Source organism: Trachypithecus francoisi, unplaced genomic scaffold (assembly GCF_009764315.1).
Source record: "Trachypithecus francoisi isolate TF-2019V2 unplaced genomic scaffold, Tfra_2.0 Lachesis_group13, whole genome shotgun sequence".
In the NCBI taxonomy this organism is placed as follows: Eukaryota; Metazoa; Chordata; class Mammalia; order Primates; family Cercopithecidae; genus Trachypithecus; species Trachypithecus francoisi.
The window spans coordinates 32,792,095-32,811,699 of record NW_022681458.1 but is presented as its reverse complement, the minus strand read 5'-3'; the positions used below and the strand labels follow the sequence as shown (position 1 = coordinate 32,811,699).

Sequence of the window (19,605 nt, the reverse complement as noted above, 5' to 3'; positions counted from 1 at the left end):
AATCAGAGATACTTTAACTTTTCAGTCTGCCATGCAGAAAAGGGAGGAGGGTGCTTGCAAAGGGAGTATTCCAGTCCTTTTGTTACTTCGGTGTGGAAAGCTGGGGATTTCCTTTTGATTTAGTTCTAGAGAGCCAGTGTGAATCGGCCTTAGGCTCCCTGCCTCCAGACTATTCTGCTTCATCTGGCCTGGCAGTGTCGCTTTCTGTTCTGTTAATTCTCTTCCTGGTTAACCACTGGAGAATCCGTAACTTAGGTAAACCCACGGTTCATTTCAGCCAATAATGGGCAAGCAGCATTGCCCTTCTTTCTTCTGATAGGGCACTAAAGGAAGAAGTCCCGCCCTCTTCCATTTGCGATTGGCTGAGCTTGTGGGTGGGCAGGGGTCTCCTCTGCCAGTGCCTCCGTGCTTCAGGGGACCACAGGTCCCCTACGTGAGGGGAGGCTTCCCTTTCACAGGAACTCACACCTGTGGGCACGAAACTGGGAGGCCCACCCCCTGCCTGGGTTCATGCAGGGGAAGGCGAGGGTGACTGGGTAGAGCGTGCCCTGAGAGGTGGCTGGGCTGGTGGCCAGCTGTGCAGGGAGACCGGGAGGTGGCAGATCTGCGGGGCGTCCAGTCGCTGCCTCCATGTTCTCGTGCTGGGCGGGAGGAGCGGATGTGGCTCGGGAGGCAGCCCGCTCTCCAGTCCCCATACACCCACAGGTTTCTTGGAGAGAAATTATCTGATAAAATTCCTGGGTTAATATTGTTAAAAATGGAGAGTTTTAAAAAATGATTTTTCCCTTGAAAATGACCTTTTTATGCTTCGAAGCAGTTTGTCACCAGCCTAGTTCTTTTTCTTTTCTTTTTCTACGGTAAACGAAAGCATTTCTTCAAGAAGAAGGCACAGGTTCCTTGAACAGGTAAGAAGAGCTCTCCACTTGTCCTCCCGCCTTCCTCGGAAGCAGCCCCCACGGGGTCTCCTACTGGTCCCTAGGAACTTTCGTGTCACACCCGGAGCCGCGGCCTCCCCGAGCCCCTCGGGGCCCCTTCCCTGGCAGCTGGGATGAGGGCAGAGTGCTCCTCGCAGGTCATTTGGTCCTGAGGTCCTCGCTCAGGCGCTGGGCATGCCTGGGGTGCAGGACCGCGGTTCTGGGCCAGACCTGTCTGAGACTGTGCTTGTGCGGCAAGTGGAGGCCGCTCCCGGGGCCCTGCCGCCCTCCCGCTTGCTTGAGGCTCTGGAGTCTGGCGGGTGGCAAGCCACGCTACTAGCTCTACCTGGCCTCGTCCATCCAGCCACCCACCAGGTGCCAGGGTAAAACAGCACCTGGAAGCAGTTGTGGCCTGCTGTCACCAGGCTGCCTTCTGTAATGAAGCTGGGGACCGGGGTTGCAAGGCCCTCCTCTTGTTGGCATCAGCCAGGCACGCAGTACTGTCGTGGCTGACCCAGGCCGTGTGGCACCCGCTGACTGAGAAGCCAACCTGAGCACGCAGCCGCATCTACCACTGGCCTCAGACATCAGCACCCCAAAGGGTATGTTGGAGTCCCATGGTGGAGGTGCCGGCCGCTCCTCCACGCACTTGATGTATACCGAGGATCCTGTGCTTGACGTCACGGGAGGCATCAGCCAGGAGCACGTTGCTGGGATGCCAGTCCAGGCTGAGGACGGTGGAGCCAATGGGCTTCTTGATGTACTTGCACACCCACCAGTTATTCTCCCGCTGGAAATAACAGATGGCGATAACACACAGCTGGCGCCCACAGCAAACTTGTCCTGTGGGCCCAATACACACAGCAGGCAGTGGGTGTGGGCTTACCCGCCCAGTCCGTCAGCGTCCACACAGAGGCCTTGTGGCCTGTGCCACAGGTCATGATGAGGTTACCCTTGGAGGCCCAGTTGATGCCTGTTACCTGCCCGTTGTGCTCCTTGAGCTCGGGCACCTTGGCCCACTTGGCCCCACTCTTACAGCTGTGCACTTTGTGGTTGTTGAGGCAGATAGATGGTGGCCATCTGGGTGCGGCCCTTGCTCCAGGCTTGGCAGCGATGGGTTCCTGCAGTCAGCTGTGGGAGGTTGTAGTTGCTCTCCTTTTCAGAGTACTCCAGCTGCAGACTCTGGGCAGGACGTACCCAACCAGTGCTCTGGTTTTTTGAAGTAAAAAATGCATAATGTAATTTTACCATCTTAGCCATTATTTAATTGTAAAATCCAATGGTGTTAAGCGTAACTGTGTTGTTGTGAAACAGATCTCCACAACTTTTTCATCTTGCAAAACTAAGTAACTCGTCTTTGCCCCTACTCCCAAGCTCCAGGTAACTACTGTTTCTGTTTCTATGAATTTGACTACTTACATTACCTCATATAAATGGGTTCATAAGTATTTGTTTTTTCTTGCCTGGTTACATCACTTAGCATAATTTCTTTTTTTTTTTTTTTTTTTTTGAGACGGAGTCTTGCTCTGTCGCCCGGTCTGGAGTGCAGTGGCCGGACCTCAGCTCACTGCAAGCTCCGCCTCCCGGGTTCACGCCATTCTCCTGCCTCAGCCTCCCGAGTAGCTGGGACCACAGGCGCCCGCCACCTCGCCCGGCTAGTTTTTTGTATTTTTAGTAGAGACGGAGTTTCACCGTGTTAGCCAGGAGGGTCTCGATCTCCTGACCTCGTGATCCGCCCGTCTCGGCCTCCCAAAGTGCTGGGATTACAGGCTTGAGCCACCGCGCCTGGCCAGCATAATTTCTTAAGGTTCATTCAAGTTGTAGTGTGTCAGGATTTCCTTTTTTTTTTTTTTTTTTTAAAAAGGATGAAGACTATTCCTTTGTATGTATATACCACATTTTGTTTATCCATTAATTTTTCTTCAAATGTTTGGGTTGTGTGATGTTTAATTATGTGTCAACTTGACTGGGCAAAGGGCTGCCCAGATAGCTGGTGAAACATTATTTCCAGAAGAGACTAGCATTTGAATTGGCAGGCTGAATAAAGATCTGCCCTCATCAATGTGGATGGGTCAGAACAAAACAAAAAGGTGGAGAAAGGACCAATTCTCTCCCCACCACCCCCGTGCCCTTGAGCTGGGACATCCATCTTCTGCCATCAGACATCAGAACTTCTGGTTCTCAGGCCTTCAGACCCCAGAAGTTATACCAGTGGTTTCCCTGGTTCTTAGGCTTTCGGACTCAGACTGCGGTTTCACTGTGTGTTTCCCTGATTCTCAGGCCTTTGGACTTGAACTGAATTACAGCATGAACTTTCCTAGTTCTCTAGCTTCCATATGGCATATTGTGGGACTTCTTGACCTCCATAATCATGTGAGCTAATCCCCATAATAAATTTCCTCTATGTATCTATTTCATATAGATATGATATCTATATATCAATCCCATAGATAAATAGATGTCTCATATATATGATATCAATGTCTCTCTATATAGATGTCTCACATATGGCATCTATGTATCTATTTCATCTCTATATATCTAATCTATATATAGATGTCTCATATCTATATAGATATATCTATATCATAGATGCATAGGTATCATATATATGTCTTTTTCTTTGGAGAATTCTGACACAGGTTGCTTCCACCTTTTGGCTATCATGAGTAATGCTGCTGTAACCATGGGTATGCAAATACTTCTTTGAGACTCTGCTTTGAGTTATTTTGGGTAAATACCGAGAAGTGGATTGCTGGATGATTTGGTAGTTCTACTTTTAATATTTTGAGGAAATTCCATATTGTTTTCCATAGTGGCTGCACCATTTTATAATCTCACCAAGAGTGCACAGGATTTCAATTTCTCTTCATCCTTACCAACACTTGTTTGTGTGTGTGTGTGTGTTTAATGGATGTCCTAATTGGCGTGAGGTGACATTTCACTGTGGTTCTGATTTGTACATCTCTGATGATTGGTGGTGTTGAGCATCCTTCCATATGCTTGTTGGTCATTTATATATCATCTTTGGAAAAAATGTCTATTCAAGTCTTTTGCCTATTGTTTTTCCTTACAACTTTTATTTTAGGTTTGGGGGTACATGTGCAGCTTTGTTACATGGATAAATTGTGTGTCATGGGGGTTTGTTGTACAGATTATTTGGTCGCCTAGGTAAATGAGCATAGTACCTGATAGGTAGTTTTTTTGACGCTCCCCCTTCTCCCACCCTCCACCCTGAAGTAGGCCCCAGTGTTTATTGTTCCCTTCTTGTGTACTCAATGTTTAGCTCCCACTTATAAGTGAGAAAATGTGATATTTGGTTTTCTGTTCTCACATTAACTTGCTTAGAATGATGGCCTCCAGCAGCATCTATGTTGCTGCAAAGGATATGATTTCATTCTTCTTTATCGCTGCATAGTATTCTGTGGTGTATATGTACCACATTTTCTTTATCCAGTCCACTGCTGATGGGCATCTAGGTTGATTCCATGTCTTTGATATTGTGAATATTGCTATGATGAACATATGTGTGCATGTGTCTTTGTGGCAGAACAATTTACATTTCTTTGGGTATATACCCAGTAATGGAGTTGCTGGGTCGAATGATAATTCACTTTTAAGTTCTTTAAGAAATTCTAAACCTCTTTCCCCAGTGGCTGAACTAAGTTACATTCCCATCAGCAATGTCTAAGTGTTCCATTTTCTCCACAACATCACTAACATCTGTTATTTTTTGACTTTTTAATGATAGCCATTTTGACTCATATGAGATCGTATCTCTCTGTGGTTTTTTTTTTTTTTTTTTTTTTTTTTTGAGACGGAGTCTCGCTCTGCCGCCCAGGCTGGAGTGCAGTGGCCGGATCTCAGCTCACTGCAAGCTCCGCCTCCCGGGTTCCCGCCATTCTCCTGCCTCAGCCTCCCAAGTAGCTGGGACTACAGGCGCCCGCCACCTCGCCCAGCTAGTTTTTTGTATTTTTAGTAGAGATGGGGTTTCACTGTGTTCGCCAGGATGGTCTCGATCTCCTGACCTTGTGATCCGCCCGTCTCGGCCTCCCAAAGTGCTGGGATTACAGGCTTGAGCCACCGCGCCCGGCCTCTCTGTGGTTTTGACTTGCATTTCTCTGATGATTAGTGATGTAGAGCATTTTTTCAAATGCTTGTTGGCTGCATGTGTCTTCTTTTGAGAAGTGTCTGCTCACGTCCTTTGCCCACTCTTTAATGGGCTTGTTTTTTGCTTGTTAAGTTTCATGTAGATTCTGGATATTAGACCTTTGTCAGATGCATAGTTGTGAATATTTTCTACCATTCCATAGGTTGTTTACTCTGTTGATAGTTTCTTTTGCTGTGCAGAAGCTCTTTAGGTTAGTTAGGTACTACTTGTCAATTTTTGTTTTTGTTGCTTTGTCCATTTTTAAAAATAGAGTAATTTGATTGTTTTATTGTTGCATTGTAGGAGTTCTTTATATATTATGCATGCTATTGTCTTATCAGATATATGATTTACAAATATTTTCCCTTATTCTATAGGTTGCCTTTTCACTATTGTGTCCTTTGATGAACAAAAGCTTTTTTTTTTTTTTTAATTTTCTGTTATACTTTAAGTTCTAGGGTACATGTGCACAACAGCAGGTTTGTTACATATGTATACATGTGCCATGTTGGTGTGCTGCACCCATTAACTCATCATTTACATTAGGTATATCTCCTAATGCTGTCTCTCCCCCGGCCCCCACCCCACCCCACGACAGGCCCTGGTATGTGATGTTCCCCTTCCTGTGTCCAAGTGTTCTCATTGTTCAATTCCCACCTATGAGTGAGAGCATGTGGTATTTGGTTTTCTGTTCTTGCAATAGTTTGCTGAGAATGATGGTTTCCAGCTGCATCCATGTCCCTACAAAGGACGCAAACTCATCCTTTTTATGGCTGCATAGTATTCCATGGTGTATATGTGCCACATTTTCTTAATCCAGTCTGTCACTGATGGACATTTGGGTTGGTTCCTAGTCTTTGCTATTGGGAATAGTGCTGCAATAAACATATGTGTGCATGTGTCTTTATAGCAGCATGATTTATAATCCTTTGGGTATATACCCAGTAGTGGGATTGTGGGGTCAAATGGTATTTCTAGTTCTAGATCCTTGAGGAATCGCCACACTGTCTTCCACAATGGTTGAACTAGTTTACAATCCCACCAACAGTGTAAAAGTGTTCCTATTTCTCCACATCCTCTCCAGCATCTGTTGTTTCCTGACTTTTTAATGATTGCTATTCTAACTGGTGTGAGATGGTATCTCATTGTGGTTTTGATTTGCAATTCTCTGATGGCCAGTGATAATGAGCAATTTTTCATGTGTCTGTTGGCTGCATAAATGTCTTCTTCTGAGAAGTGTCTGTTGATATCCTTTGCCCACTTTTTGATGGGGTTGTTTGTTTTTTTCTTGTAAATTTGTTTGAATTCTTTGTAGATTCTGGATATTAGCCTTTTGTCAGATGGGTAGATTGCAAAAATTTTCTCCCATTCTGTAGATTGCCTGTTCACTCTGATGGTAGTTTCTTTTGCTGAGCAGAAGTTCATTAGTTTAATTAGATCCCATTTGTCAATTTTGGCTTTTGTTGCCATTGCTTTTGGTGTTTTAGACATGAAGTCCTTGCCCATGCCTATGTCCTGAATGGTATTGCCTAGGTTTTCTTCTAGGGTTTTTATGGTTTTAGGTCTAACATTTAAGTCTCTAATCCATCTTGAATTAATTTTTCTATAAGGTGTAAGGAAGGGATCCAGTTTCAGCTTTCTACATATGACTAGCCAGTTTTCCCAGCACCATTTATTAAATAGGGAATCCTTTCCCCATTTCTTGTTTTTGTCAGGTTTGTCAAAGATCAGATGGTTGTAGATGTGTGGTATTATTTCTGAGGGCTCTGTTCTATTCCATTGGTCTATATCTCTGTTTTGGTACCAGTACCATGCTGTTTTGGTTACTGTACCCTTGTAGTATAGTTTGAAGTCAGGTAGCGTGATGTCTCCAACTTTGTTCTTTTGGCTTAGGATTGTCTTGGCAATGTGGGCTCTTTTTTGGTTCCATATGAACTTTAAAGTAGTTTTTTCCAATTCTGTGAAGAAAGTCATTGGTAGCTTGATGGGGATGGCATTGAATCTATAAATTACCTTGGGCAGTATGGCCATTTTCACGATATTGTTTCTTCCTATCCATGAGCATGGACTGTTCTTCCAATTGTTTGTGTCCTCTTTTATTTCATTGAGCAGTGCTTTGTAGTTCTCCTTGAAGAGGTCCTTTACATCCCTTGTAAGTTGGATTCCTAGGTATTTGATTCTCTTTGAAGCAATTGTGAATGGGAGTTCACTCATGATTTGGCTCTCTGTCCGTTACTGGTGTATAAGAATGCTTGTGATTTTTGCACATTAATTTTGTATCCTGAGACTTTGCTGAAGTTGCTTATCAGCTTAAGGAGATTTTGGGCTGAGACAATGGGGTTTTCTAAATATACAATCATGTCATCTGCAAACAGGGACAATTTGACTTCTTCTTTTCCTAATTGAATACCCTTTGTTTCTTTCTGCTGCCTGATTGCCCTGGCCAGAACTTCCAACACTATGTTGAATAGGAGTGGTGAGAGAGGGCATCCCTGTCTTGTGCCAGTTTTCAAAGGGAATTTTTCCAGTTTTTGCCCATTCAGTATGATATTGGCTATGGGTTTGTCATAAATAGCTCTTATTATTTTGAGATACGTTCCATCAGTACCGAATTTATTGAGAGTTTTTTAGCATGAAGGGCTGTTGAATTTTGTCCAAGGCCTTTTCTGCATCTATTGAGATAGTCATGTGGTTTTTGTTTTTGGCTGTGTTTACATGCTGGATTACGTTTATTGATTTGCATATGTTGAACCAGCCTTGCATCCCAGGGATGCAGCCCACTTGATCACGGTGGATAAGCTTTTTGATGTGCTGCTGGATTTGATTTGCCCGCATTTTAATGAGGATTTTTGCATCAATGTTCATCAGGGATATTGGTCTAAAATTCTCCTTTTTTGTTGTGTCTCTGCCAGGCTTTGGTATCGGGATGATGCTGGCCTCATAAAATGAGTTAGGGAAGATTCCCTCTTTTTCTATTGATTGGAATAGTTTCAGAAAGAATGGTACCAGCTCCTCCTTGTACCTCTGGTAGAATTTGTCTGTGAATCCGTCTGGTCCTGGACTTTTTTTGGTTGGTAGGCTATTAATTATTGCATCAATTTCGGAGCCTGTTATTGGTCTAATCAGGGATTCAGCTTCATCCTGGTTTAGTCCTGGGAGAGTGTATGTGTCCAGGAATTTATCCATTTCTTCTAGTTTTTCTAGTTTGTGTAGAGGTGTTTATAGTACTCTCTGATGGTAGTTTGTATTTCTGTGGGGTTGGTGGTGATATCTCCCTTATCATTTTTTATTGCATCTATTTGATTCTTCTCTCTTTTCTTCTTTATTAGTCTTGCTAGCAATGTATCGATTTTATTGATCTTTTCAAAAACCAGCTCCTGGATTCATTGATTTTTTGAAGGGTTTTTTGTGTCTCTATCTCCTTCAGTTCTGCTCTGATCTTAGTTATTTCTTGCCTTCTGCTAGCTTTTGAATATGTTTGCTCTTGCTTCTCTAGTTCTTTTAATTGTGATGTTAGGGTGTCAATTTTAGATCTTTCCTGCTTTCTCTTGTGGGCATTTAGTGCTATAAATTTCCCTCTACACACTGCTTTAAATGTGTCCCAGAGATTCTGGTATGTTGTATCTTTGTTCTCATTGGTTTCAAAGAACATCTTTATTTCTGCCTTCATTTCGTTATTTACCCAGTAGTCATTTAGGAGCAGGTTGTTCAGTTTCCATGTAGTTGAACAATTTTGAGTGAATTTCTTATTCCTGAGTTCTAGTTTGATTGCACTGTGGTCTGAGAGACAGTTTGTTATAATTTCTGTTCTTGTACATTTGCTGAGGAGTGCTTTACTTCCAACTATGTGGTCAATTTTGGAATAAGTGCTATGTGGTGCTGAGAAGAATGTATATTCTGTTGATTTGGGATGGAGAGTTCTGTAGATGTCTATTAGGCCCGCTTGGTGCAGAACTGAGTTCAATTCCTGAATATCCTTGTTAACTTTCTGTCTCATTGTTCTGTCTAATGTTGACAGTGGGGTGTTAAAGTCTCCCATTATTATTGTATGGGAGTCTAAGTCTCTTTATAAGTCTCTGAGGACTTGCTTTATGAATCTGGGTGCTCCTGTATTGGGTGCATATATATTTAGGATAGTTAGCTCTTCTTGTTGAATTGATCCCTTTACCATTATGTAATGGTCTTCTTTGTCTCTTTTGATCTTTGATGGTTTAAAGTCTGTTTTATCAGAGACTAGGATTGCAACACCTGCCTTTTTTTGTTTTCTATTTGCTTGGTAGATCTTCCTCCATCCCTTTATTTTGAGCTTATGTGTGTCTCTGCACGTTAGATGGGTCTCCTGAATACAGCACACTGATGGGTTTTGACTGTTTATCCAATTTGCCAGTCTGTGTCTTTTAATGTTCTAGTCCTGGGCTTTTCTTTGTTGGGAAGTTTTTAGTTACCAACTCAATTTCCTTACTAGTTATTGGTCTGTTTATATTTTCTATTTCTTCATGATTCAGTCTTGGCAGGTTTGGTGTTTCTAGAAATTTATCCATTTCTTATAGGTCATCCCATTTGTTGGTATAGTTCATAGTCTTCCCTTATAGTCATTTCTTATCTGTAGCTCAGTACCTCCTATCTGGAGATGCAGAATTAGGAATTGAACCTATAATGGGCCCCTCTTTTATAATGGGGTGTCCTTATTTTTACCTTCTCACCTTGCAGTACCCTTGGGTTGCTAGTAAAGAAAGAAGGGAAATTTGATTCAGGAGGTAATCATATTTTTCAATTTGTACAAGATCTAATAGCCATAAACTCCTTCATCATTCCTCACCATCCCATAATTCTTAGGCCAGCCATCCTCCTTACCTCAATCCCTGCTGGTGCAGCCTAGTTTATAATAGTTGACTTCTGCTCAGCTTTCTTCTTGATACCATTGTACCTTGATTCACACTTCCTCTTGTTAAATAAAGTTTAGCCTAAAGCTGCTTTCTTACATATTTTAAGTTCAACCTAAAGGTTTTTCTGTATATTGTGAACTGTAACAAGTGGAGATATAACCAGACTGTAGCTTACACTTGTGCCATTTACCAAGTTTTGGTCAATCAAATGTAGCCAACTATTCGAACCGTATTCAAATAAGGCAAACGCTCAGCTCTAACCAAGCCAACTGTTTCTGTACCTCACTTCTGTTTTCTGTATGTCACTTTCCTTTTTCTGTCCATAAATCATCTTCCACGGCGTGGCTGTGCTGGAGTCTCAGAGCCTATTCTGGCTCGGGAGGCTACCTGATTTGTGAATCATTCATTGCTCATTTAAACTTCTTTAATTTTTTTTTTTTTTTTGAGATGGAGTTTTGCCCTTGTTGCCCAGGTTGGAGTGCAATGGTGCAATCTCAGCTCACTGCAACCTCTGCCTCTTGGGTTCAAGCGATTCTCCTGCCTCAGCCTCCTGAGTAGCTGAGATTACAGGTGCGTGCCACAATGCCCAGCTAATTTTTGTATTTTTAGTAGAGACAGGGTTTCGCCATGTTGACCAGGCTGGTCTCGAACTCCTGACCTCAGCCTCCCAAAGTGCTGAGATTACAGGTGTGAGCCACCACACCTGGCCTCACTCCTTTAAATTTAATTCTGCTAAAGTTTTTCTTTTTTTCTTTCTTTTTTTTTTTTGAGACAGAGTCTCACTGTCACCCAGGCTGAAGTGCAGTGTCACAGTCTCGGCTCACTGCAACCTCCGCCTCCCAGATTCAAGTGATTTCTGGCTAATTTTTGTGTTTTTAGTAGAGACGGGGTTTCACCATATTGGCCAGGCTGGTCTCGAACTCCTGACATCAGGTGATCTGCCTGCCTTGGCCTCCCAAAGTGCTAGGATTACAGGCATGAGCCACTGTGCTCAGTCTCAAATTTAAGAAGAAACAGTTAACATGGACTTGCATACCTCCAGTATATTGTGAATACCTCTCAATATTTAAGTTCTCAAAGTCAAATTAGACTCCATGACAATTACTCAAGGTTCTCTTTGTTTCCAATATGTTGATGACCTACTACTTTGCAACCAGAGCAAACAGGGTGCTCTTCTGGACTCCCTTACTCACCTGAAGGCACTGACTGACTAAGGTTATAAATCTTCCAGGTCCAAATGCCAATGGGTACAAAAGATTGTTACCTACTTAGGCCATAAAATATTTTAGGGTACTCAAAAACTCGTCCTAAAATGCCTTGAATCAATTTTATTCATTATCTGTCAAAGATAAACAATTACGTGAACTTTTAGGAGCAACTGTCTATTGCCAATCGATTCCCAATTTTGCTGCCCATATCTAACCTTTATATGGTGTCTTAGATACAACCACAGAGCACTTTACCTGATACTCTGAGGCACCAGCCTCCTTGGAAACATTGTCCACACCTCAGCCCTTGGACTACCCAACTTTGACAATCCTTTTTACCTATATTACTGTGAAAACGATGGGATTGTTGTGGGTATCTTAGGACAATCTTTTTGTCCCATAACATTTTTCTCATGTCAACCCAGATATGTCCCACAGTACTTTTCTCATGTTAATTACCATCAGGCATGCCTCCATCTTATATGCAATAGACTTAGCTGCCATCCTAACTGACAAAGCAAGTATTCTTTTACTGCCCCACCGTTCACCTCTCTGTTTTCCATGCCGTTCCTGTACACTGGTATCCCTTTCAAAGTGGATCTTCCTCAACTAAACCTTAACTTTTTTTTTTTTTTTTTTTTTTGACAATTCTGGCACTACCTGAGCACCTGCTTGTTCCAATCTTTCAAACCCTGGCCACCTTAAATAGTCAATCTGGTTACTGGTTAGGTGAATGTCTACATAGCGCAGAAGAGTTTTTGTTCCTACCAATGCAAATATACCTGGTGAACCCATTCTGGACAGTGGATATATAAAAGCCTATGGTATCCATAAACAGGAAGACAAAGTCACTCTGTCTCCTCCTCTGGTAGATTAATTTGGCACTGGGAAGCCTCCATGGAAGCTCAAGGTCAGTGCTTTACCCAAGTAAGACTATCAGAAGGAAATCTCTCTACATTGAAAATAAATAGAGTACTGGACCTTTTCTGGGTAACATTTCAAAAATGTATTGCTAGCAAATTCTGTGGTTTGGCTTCACAGATGGCACTAAACAACCCTGCACTATCATTGTTACTTGGATTATAACTAAGTATTTCAATGTGAGTGAATATCAGATTACAGGATAATATTCCTGGTTTGTAGGAAAAAATAGTGGGATATGGAATAGCTCAAGTGTTTCCCTAGTTGGCTTGACCAACACTCGTGACTACAGTTGGATGGATGGACCTTAACTTGGTCAATAAATAAAATACATTTCTATAGTTACCAAGTCTAAATTAAAGGGTTTCTCTGTCAGGTGTTTCACAACCTGTTTTACCCTCATAGCCTAACAGAAGCACACTGGAAGTGAGGATGTGCAGATGCCAACATGATTGATGATAAGGGTCGTGAAAGACACAGAATTCCAACTTGGTTGTTCACAGGTTCCACTGTGACCTTGTCTAAACCAACACTGGTCTCTCTCTCTCTCTTTTTTTTTTTTTTGAGACGGAATCTCTCTGTTACTCTCAGCTCACTGCAGCCTCCACCTCCTGGGTTCAAGCGATTCTCCTGCCTCAGCCTCCTGAGTAGTTGGGAGTACAGATGCCCATCACCATGCCCAGCTTATTTTTGTAGTTTTAGCAGAGACAGGATTTCCCTATGTTGGCCAGGCTGGTCTCAAACTCTTGACCTCAAGTGATCCGCCAGCCTCGGCCTCCCAAAGTGCTGGGATTACAGGCGTGAGCCACTGTGCCTGGCCTGGTCTCATTTTTATGTGGCAATAAGATATATAAAAGATTCCTACCTAAGTGGTCAGAGAAATGTGAACTTGGATATCTGGTGCCTTCCCTTACCAGATACCCCACTTTGAATACTAGCCACATTACAACTGGGGCTCTTTTATATATAAATTAATGCCATGTAGATAAACCTGATGAAACATCATAGACAACCCACTTGTGTATTGCAACCCTAAGTTCTAAGTAACGAAAAGGCTTTTCCAAAGCCTGGCAATGTATGATGTAGAAAGAACAATCCTAAGCATTCCAAAGTAATGAACAAGAATCTGGTGCCACTATACAGACTGGGAAGCATGCCATTTACAAGTTAGCAGTGTAGCCTCTGTTGTACTCCAAAATTGTGTCCTAGATATGCTGACTGCCCAACAGAAGGGAGCTTGTACAATCACTGGCAACAATGCTACTTCTATATAAATTAGAAAGGAAAAATTATGTCTAATCTATACCATTTAAAAAGAAAGGTTGGCCGGGCGTGGTGGCTCACGTCTGCAATTATAGCACTTTGGGAGGCTGGGGCGGGCGGATCATGAGGTCAGGAGATTGAGACCGTCCTGGCTAACACGGTGAAATCCTGTCTCTACTAAAAATACAAAAAATTGGCCAGGCATGGTGGCGGGCACCTGTAGTCCCAGCTACTTGGGAGGCTGAGGCAGGAGAATGGCGTGAACCTGGGAGGCGGAGCTTGCAGTGAGCAGAGATTGCACCACTGCACTCCAGCCTGGGTGACAGAGCGAGACTGTGTCTCAAAAAAGAAAAAAGAAAGGTCAACATTCTACATTAGGTAAATAAGGCATAGTCCAATTAACTGATGAACCGACCTATTCCCACAACTGGGAGACTGGTTCAACAGAGTATGGACCAGTGTGTTCAGATTTTTCTCTGTTGTAATCTATGTTCTTTCATTTTGCAGATCTGTTACCTCCCAACTCCTAATATGAGTCTTTTCTACACAGGAAATTATCCAATCTTTGTGAAACTTCATGTGAAGTTTCAAATGGGGGAAATGAAGGAATGAACAACCCACCTCCTATCCCCAATTTATACCCACCTGTGTTAGCTCATTTGTATTGCTGTGAAAAGATACCTGTAGGCTGGGAAATTTATAACGAAAAGAGGCTTAATTGTCTCACAGTTCTGCAGAGTGTATAGGCATGGCACCAGCATGTGCTCAGCTTCTGGTGAGGGCTTCAGGGAGCTTACAATCATAGCTGAAGGTGAAGGGGGAGCATGCATCTTACATGGTGAGAGAGGGAGCAGGAGAGAGGGTTGGGGGGTGCCAGGCTCTTTAAACAACCAGCTCTCATGTGAAGTAACCAGAGCCAGAACTCACTTATCACCATGGGGATGGCACCAAACCATTCATGAGGGATATTCCCCTTCACTCAAACACTTCCCCCTAGGCCCCACCTCCAACTTGGGGATTGTATTTCAACATGAGATTTGGAGGCGACAAATATCCAAACCATATCACCACCAGAAAGGCGTAAAGATTCCTTTAAACTGAAAACATTTGGACAAACAATCGCGGAAAGAAGCCTTATCTGACTGAAAGCAGAGCTAAGAGTTCTGTTATCATAAACTCCTTGTGAGGGAGTTTCCAGACAGTGAGGTGACAGATGTTTGCAAATGTGACCTTAAAAAATAAAGTTGTGTAAATGAGTCTTATCAGAACCTTTTATACTTTTTCACTGAAGCCTCAGCTGGTATATAAACCCTTACCACTGGCTCTTTGGGAAGTGACTCCTTATAGAGCGCTCCCTCAGGCATGGAGAATAAACTTTTCTCCTGTTAATGTATTTTCCACTAATTCACAGGCCCTAGACTGCTCAGATCTAAGTTGACAGATGAAATGTTTTCCTCCCAACATGACCAAGCTTATAGTGCTTTTATGGTATATCTGTAGAGATTGCAGTCAGGCATAACATTGTTTGTTAGGGTTGCAGTAACTTTCAGGAAATGCTCAAAGTTTAATTGATTTACTGGTCTTGCACTGGATGAGATGACTCTGAGTCATCATAGGTAGCAAAGTATTAGGTTTTTGCCACTCACTGTGTGTTGTGATATGACATACTCATAATGGGGTAGGACAAGATGTCAGTTTTGCTCCCAAACTTTCCCTACTTGTTTCCTTTTTAGTTCACCACTAATGTTGAAGAAATGCAAGATGGAAAATCTCAATAGTTGACATTGATTGATTGACTGATTGAGATGGAGTCTCACTCTGTCGCCTGGCCTGTAGTGCAGTGGTGTGATCTTTGCTCACTGCAGTCTCCGCCTCCCGCGTTCAGGTGATTATCCTGCCTCAGCCTCCCGTGTAGCTGGGATTACAGGTGCCCGCCACTACTCCCAGCTAATTTTTTGTATTTTTAGTAGAGACGGGGTTTCACCATGTTGGCCAGACTAGTCTCAAACTCCTAACCTTGTGATTTCGCCCGCGTCGGCCCGATAAGGTGCTGGGATTACAGGCATGAGTAGTTGACATTTATTAAGTGTTTATATGTGATAAGCACTGTTAGATTATCCCATGTAATACATCACTTGATTGATTTAAGAGATTGTCATTTGAAAGACTAAAGAATATTTTCCAGAAAGGATGCTTGGTCAAGCCTCATCATCCTGAGCTGGATGAGACCTTGGTTTTGGGCAAGTTTATTACAGTTTAAATCTATTCTAGGCCATGGAAGTGTGTGTTAGGACATATAAGTAGTTTTCTTGTCCAGAATACTTTGTAACAATATACCCTAAGCTTGATTAGCTTTTTGGCATTCACTTAATTAAAATGTTCACAAGTAGGTACATTTTTAGAATTGTTAAGTAATATACTATTTGTAATAGCAAAACACTACAAACGAATACCTAATATAAGAGGGAGTGGATGTATAAACTAGGGCATGTCAACTAAAAAAAGATATTTGAAATGCAGGGAAAATGTTTACTCTTGGCAATAGTTACAACTCCTGTCTATTATAGGTACATAAAGGAAAAGAGCACACGAAGAATTACATTAATGATAAAATTAGGAACAATGTTCCCATCCCCAATTTATACCCCAAAGAAAACATGTTCTGGCTGGGCGTGGTGGCTCATGCCTGTAATCCCAGCACTTTGGGAGGCTGAGGCAGGTGGATCGCCTGAGCTCAGAAGTTCGAAATCAGCCTAGGCAACATGGCAAAACCCTGTCTCCACCAAAAATACAAAAAATTAGCCAGGCATGGTGGCACATGCCTGTAGGTCCAGGTACTCGGGAGGCTGAGGTGGGAGGATCGCTTGAACTCGGGATGTGGAGGCTGCACTGAGCCAAGCTCACACCACTGCACTGCAGCATGGGTGATAGAGTGAGACCCTGTCTCAAATAAATAAATAAATAAATAATAAATAAATAAATACTTATGTTCTGGAACATGTATTCTGATGTTTTTGGCTAAAACAAAAGAGAAGAAAAATAAGTAGAGAGCCAAAGTGAAGTGTCTTGAAAGAGATAAGCCATAAAGTGAGTTATATGAGTAAATCAGTAGCTGCTGGCCTAGGAATTGTTTCTGATGTTTTCACCTATTGAAAGAATTTTTTTCTTTTTGTAAATCTTTTTTTTTTTTTTTTGGTTTGTTAAACTGAAAAATAAAAGCTATGGAGAGATAATAGATAATATTGCTGTAGTAATGTCCCTTAGCGCATCCTTGGAGTTAGTTGTCTTGAATTTGGCCCGCCCTGATTGTTATTTGCTGCTTGTTGCATTGAAAAAATTTCAGATTTACCAAAATATGTGTGCCAGGGTGGAGGAAATTTTTAACTTGATGAATTCTCACCTTTAGGACTTTGTCTGCTCTTATATGGCACTTAGCAAGGTGCTGTAACAATTGTCCCTGCTCATGTGGTTGGAGGAAGAGGGTATTGCTGGAGTCAAGATGAATCAAAATTAAATTGTAGTGGTGAGCAGTGACCACTAGAGGGCTGTGAAGTACTTAACTCTAAAATTTCCACATTTTAATCTGGAGCAGAGGAAACTCTGGAAGGACCACTGGGACTAAGGGAGCTCAATCCCAAACATCTTTATTTGAACCCTAAATGTCTTCTATGTTATTCTTTGACAATACTTTGTTACATCTCAGAATTTGTAGTTTTGAGGTGGAGGCTTAAGTTAGAAATAGTTTAATATATTATATTCCAGAATATAATTCGCTTTTTTCCAAATGAAAGTAGCACTAAAAGCTTTTTATTTGAAAGCAATTACACTTCATATACTTTATGTATTTTTGTCCCTATATCATTGCGATAGTAGATTCAAGGTTGTTTGTAAAAATAAGTGATTATACTGCATATAGGAATAGCCCCACCTTAAAGACTTTGATTTTAATGACATTGAGAGGGTCTTTTTTGCCCTTTTTTTTTTTTGACTATCAAAATGCTTTTACATTTCTCCATATCAAAGAACCAACTGTTCTAAATTTAAAAGACAGACAAGTGAAAAGAGAATATACTGCCATTTCTGATGGTTCTTTTTCCCTCTTGATCCATCACTCTCCTGTCTTTGGCTGACTCTTTCTCCAAAAAGTACCCCTTATTTTTCCTATGCCTTTAACTTCTGTTTTAGTTACTCTATTACAGAACTTTGAGAAGTTGTACACCACTCACTGCTACCTCACACTAACTCTGCTTACTCCTTGCAGTCTGCCTTCTACACCTCAATGATTGTTCCTGTGACAGTCATCTTTGGTTTAGCACTTGTTTGAAATCTAATAGCCTAAATGCACATCGATTACTGTTTAGAATTCAAATGACATTTATTTATTTATTTTGAGACGGAGTTTCATTCTTGTTGCACAGCTGGAGTACAATGGCATGATCTCGGCTCACTGCAACCTCCACCTCCCAGGTTCAAGCAATTCTCTTGCCTCAGCTTCCCAAGTAGCTGGGATTACAGGCACCCTCAACCACGCCTGGCTAAGTTTTGTATTTTTTAGTAGAGACGGGGTTTCGCCGTCTTGGCCAGGGTAGTCTCGAACTCCTGACCTCAGGTGATCTGCCCACCTCAGCCCCACAAAGTGCTGGGATTACAAGCGTGAGCCACCACGCCCGGCCCAAATGACATTCACTTTTAAAAGCAACTAAATCCAGGAAAGACCTTCACTCATTCAATCAAAAAACATGCATTGAACATGTATTCTTGGCTAGAACCAGTGCTGCAGAGATGAGAGATGCCACTCCTAGCCTCAAGGAGCTTGCAGTTTAGTGGTGGCACTGGATGTAAAATAATCATTAAGATGTGAGGTGAATACTGATGAGGTCTATTTTGTTGACAGAGGTAAACATTCTCAGAATATTTAATTAGCAACATGACAAAAATTAGTTCATTTGTTTGAAGGATATTTAAGTGAATTTAGAGATGAGATTTGTTTTTACTTTTTTAGTTTCAGAGAGTTATGCTGGTTGCAAAAGTCTTTGGTTTCTAGTATCTATTTTATAAGCCATCTGAGACCAAGATGTTTTCTTTTTAACATGTAAACTTTGTAAAATCTCTTTGTAAAATAATGCATCCCCCCTGTGAACCTCAAGGAGAAGAAGAAAGTTTAACTTGAACACTTAATTTCAAGTTCCCTGAGAAGGGAATATGCTGTATGGCTCAGGAAAGAAGACTCTATTAGCTAAGGTAGAAGGACAGTGTAAAACTCCTGTGAAGACACCTAAATGTCATTCCACTCAAAGTCCATTATTAATAATTTGAAACTGTCTGCTCTGTGAAGGCAGCGACCTATCTTTACTCATTTTTGACTCTCCTAACATTTCTTTATATAGTTGAACTAGAGGCAAGGCAAGGAACTTGACATGGTTGTTTTCCCTTTAGAATAAAGTGGCCAGAAGCAGTTTCTTCTGTGTGATCCAACAGTTTCTTATCCCCGAAGCAACTCTGCATAGTCTAGATGTACCAGAGCCCAGCAGCCTGTGAGGTGATGTGATTTGAAAACTCTGTTCAACAGAAAGGCTCCATGTTGGATGATGCCTATGAATGCAGTCACATTCTCTTTCTTGGTCATTTTGATTTCCAGAGAAGGCAGTAGAAGCAGGTTCTGTGTGTGTAACCAGAGACTAGAGGGAGGAACTGACAGGGAAGCTGGATCATGAGAGTGGGGTGCTCAGCAGAGTAGGGAGTAAGAGAGAGCAGGCTCCAGAGGAGATGACAAAATGCCCATGTCTCCAGCACTTCTTTAGCACTCTGAGTTCCCATCCTCTCATGAATAGGGAAGAGTTTTCTAGCTCTCCATAAAGCCCAAATAGGTTTCAGACTTTCTTTTCTTTCCCTCCACCACACAATAAACGCCCATCAGGTAACCGGGGCATGGCCTTTTATTTAAGCACTAAGTATTCTAAAAGGAATGAATAAATTCTTCGCCGCCATTTCACACAGTGTAACAGCATGCCAGTTTACCGTACCATTAACATTTAGCCTCATGTTATTTCTGTGTTTTTTCAGTCAGTAATGAAAGCATTTTTGCCAAGATCATATAGTGTTAAACTGTATTGGTTGAAATCCTAGGCTTTTTAAAAATGTAAACTAGCACTTTACAAAGTATTACAAAGGAAACGAACCAGGAAAACTTGAGAAGGAATTTTCTTATCCATATTGTTATAGGTTATAAAATAGTTCCTATTTAAATTAAAACACCTACCGTT

General features: G+C 41.9%; 1 protein-coding gene across 4 annotated transcripts in view; it reads left to right on the top strand.

Annotated features, from left to right (window-relative positions):
* The first annotated feature begins 385 nt into the window (after positions 1–385).
* PTH2R (parathyroid hormone 2 receptor) overlaps positions 386–19,605 on the top strand; it is a 145,438-nt gene continuing 126,218 nt past the window's right edge. For all 4 annotated transcript variants that reach the window (XM_033230471.1, XM_033230470.1, XM_033230469.1 and 1 more), the window contains exon 1: positions 386–905. The gene's annotated coding sequence lies outside the window, so the exon portion shown is untranslated. The remainder of the gene's footprint in view (positions 906–19,605) is intronic.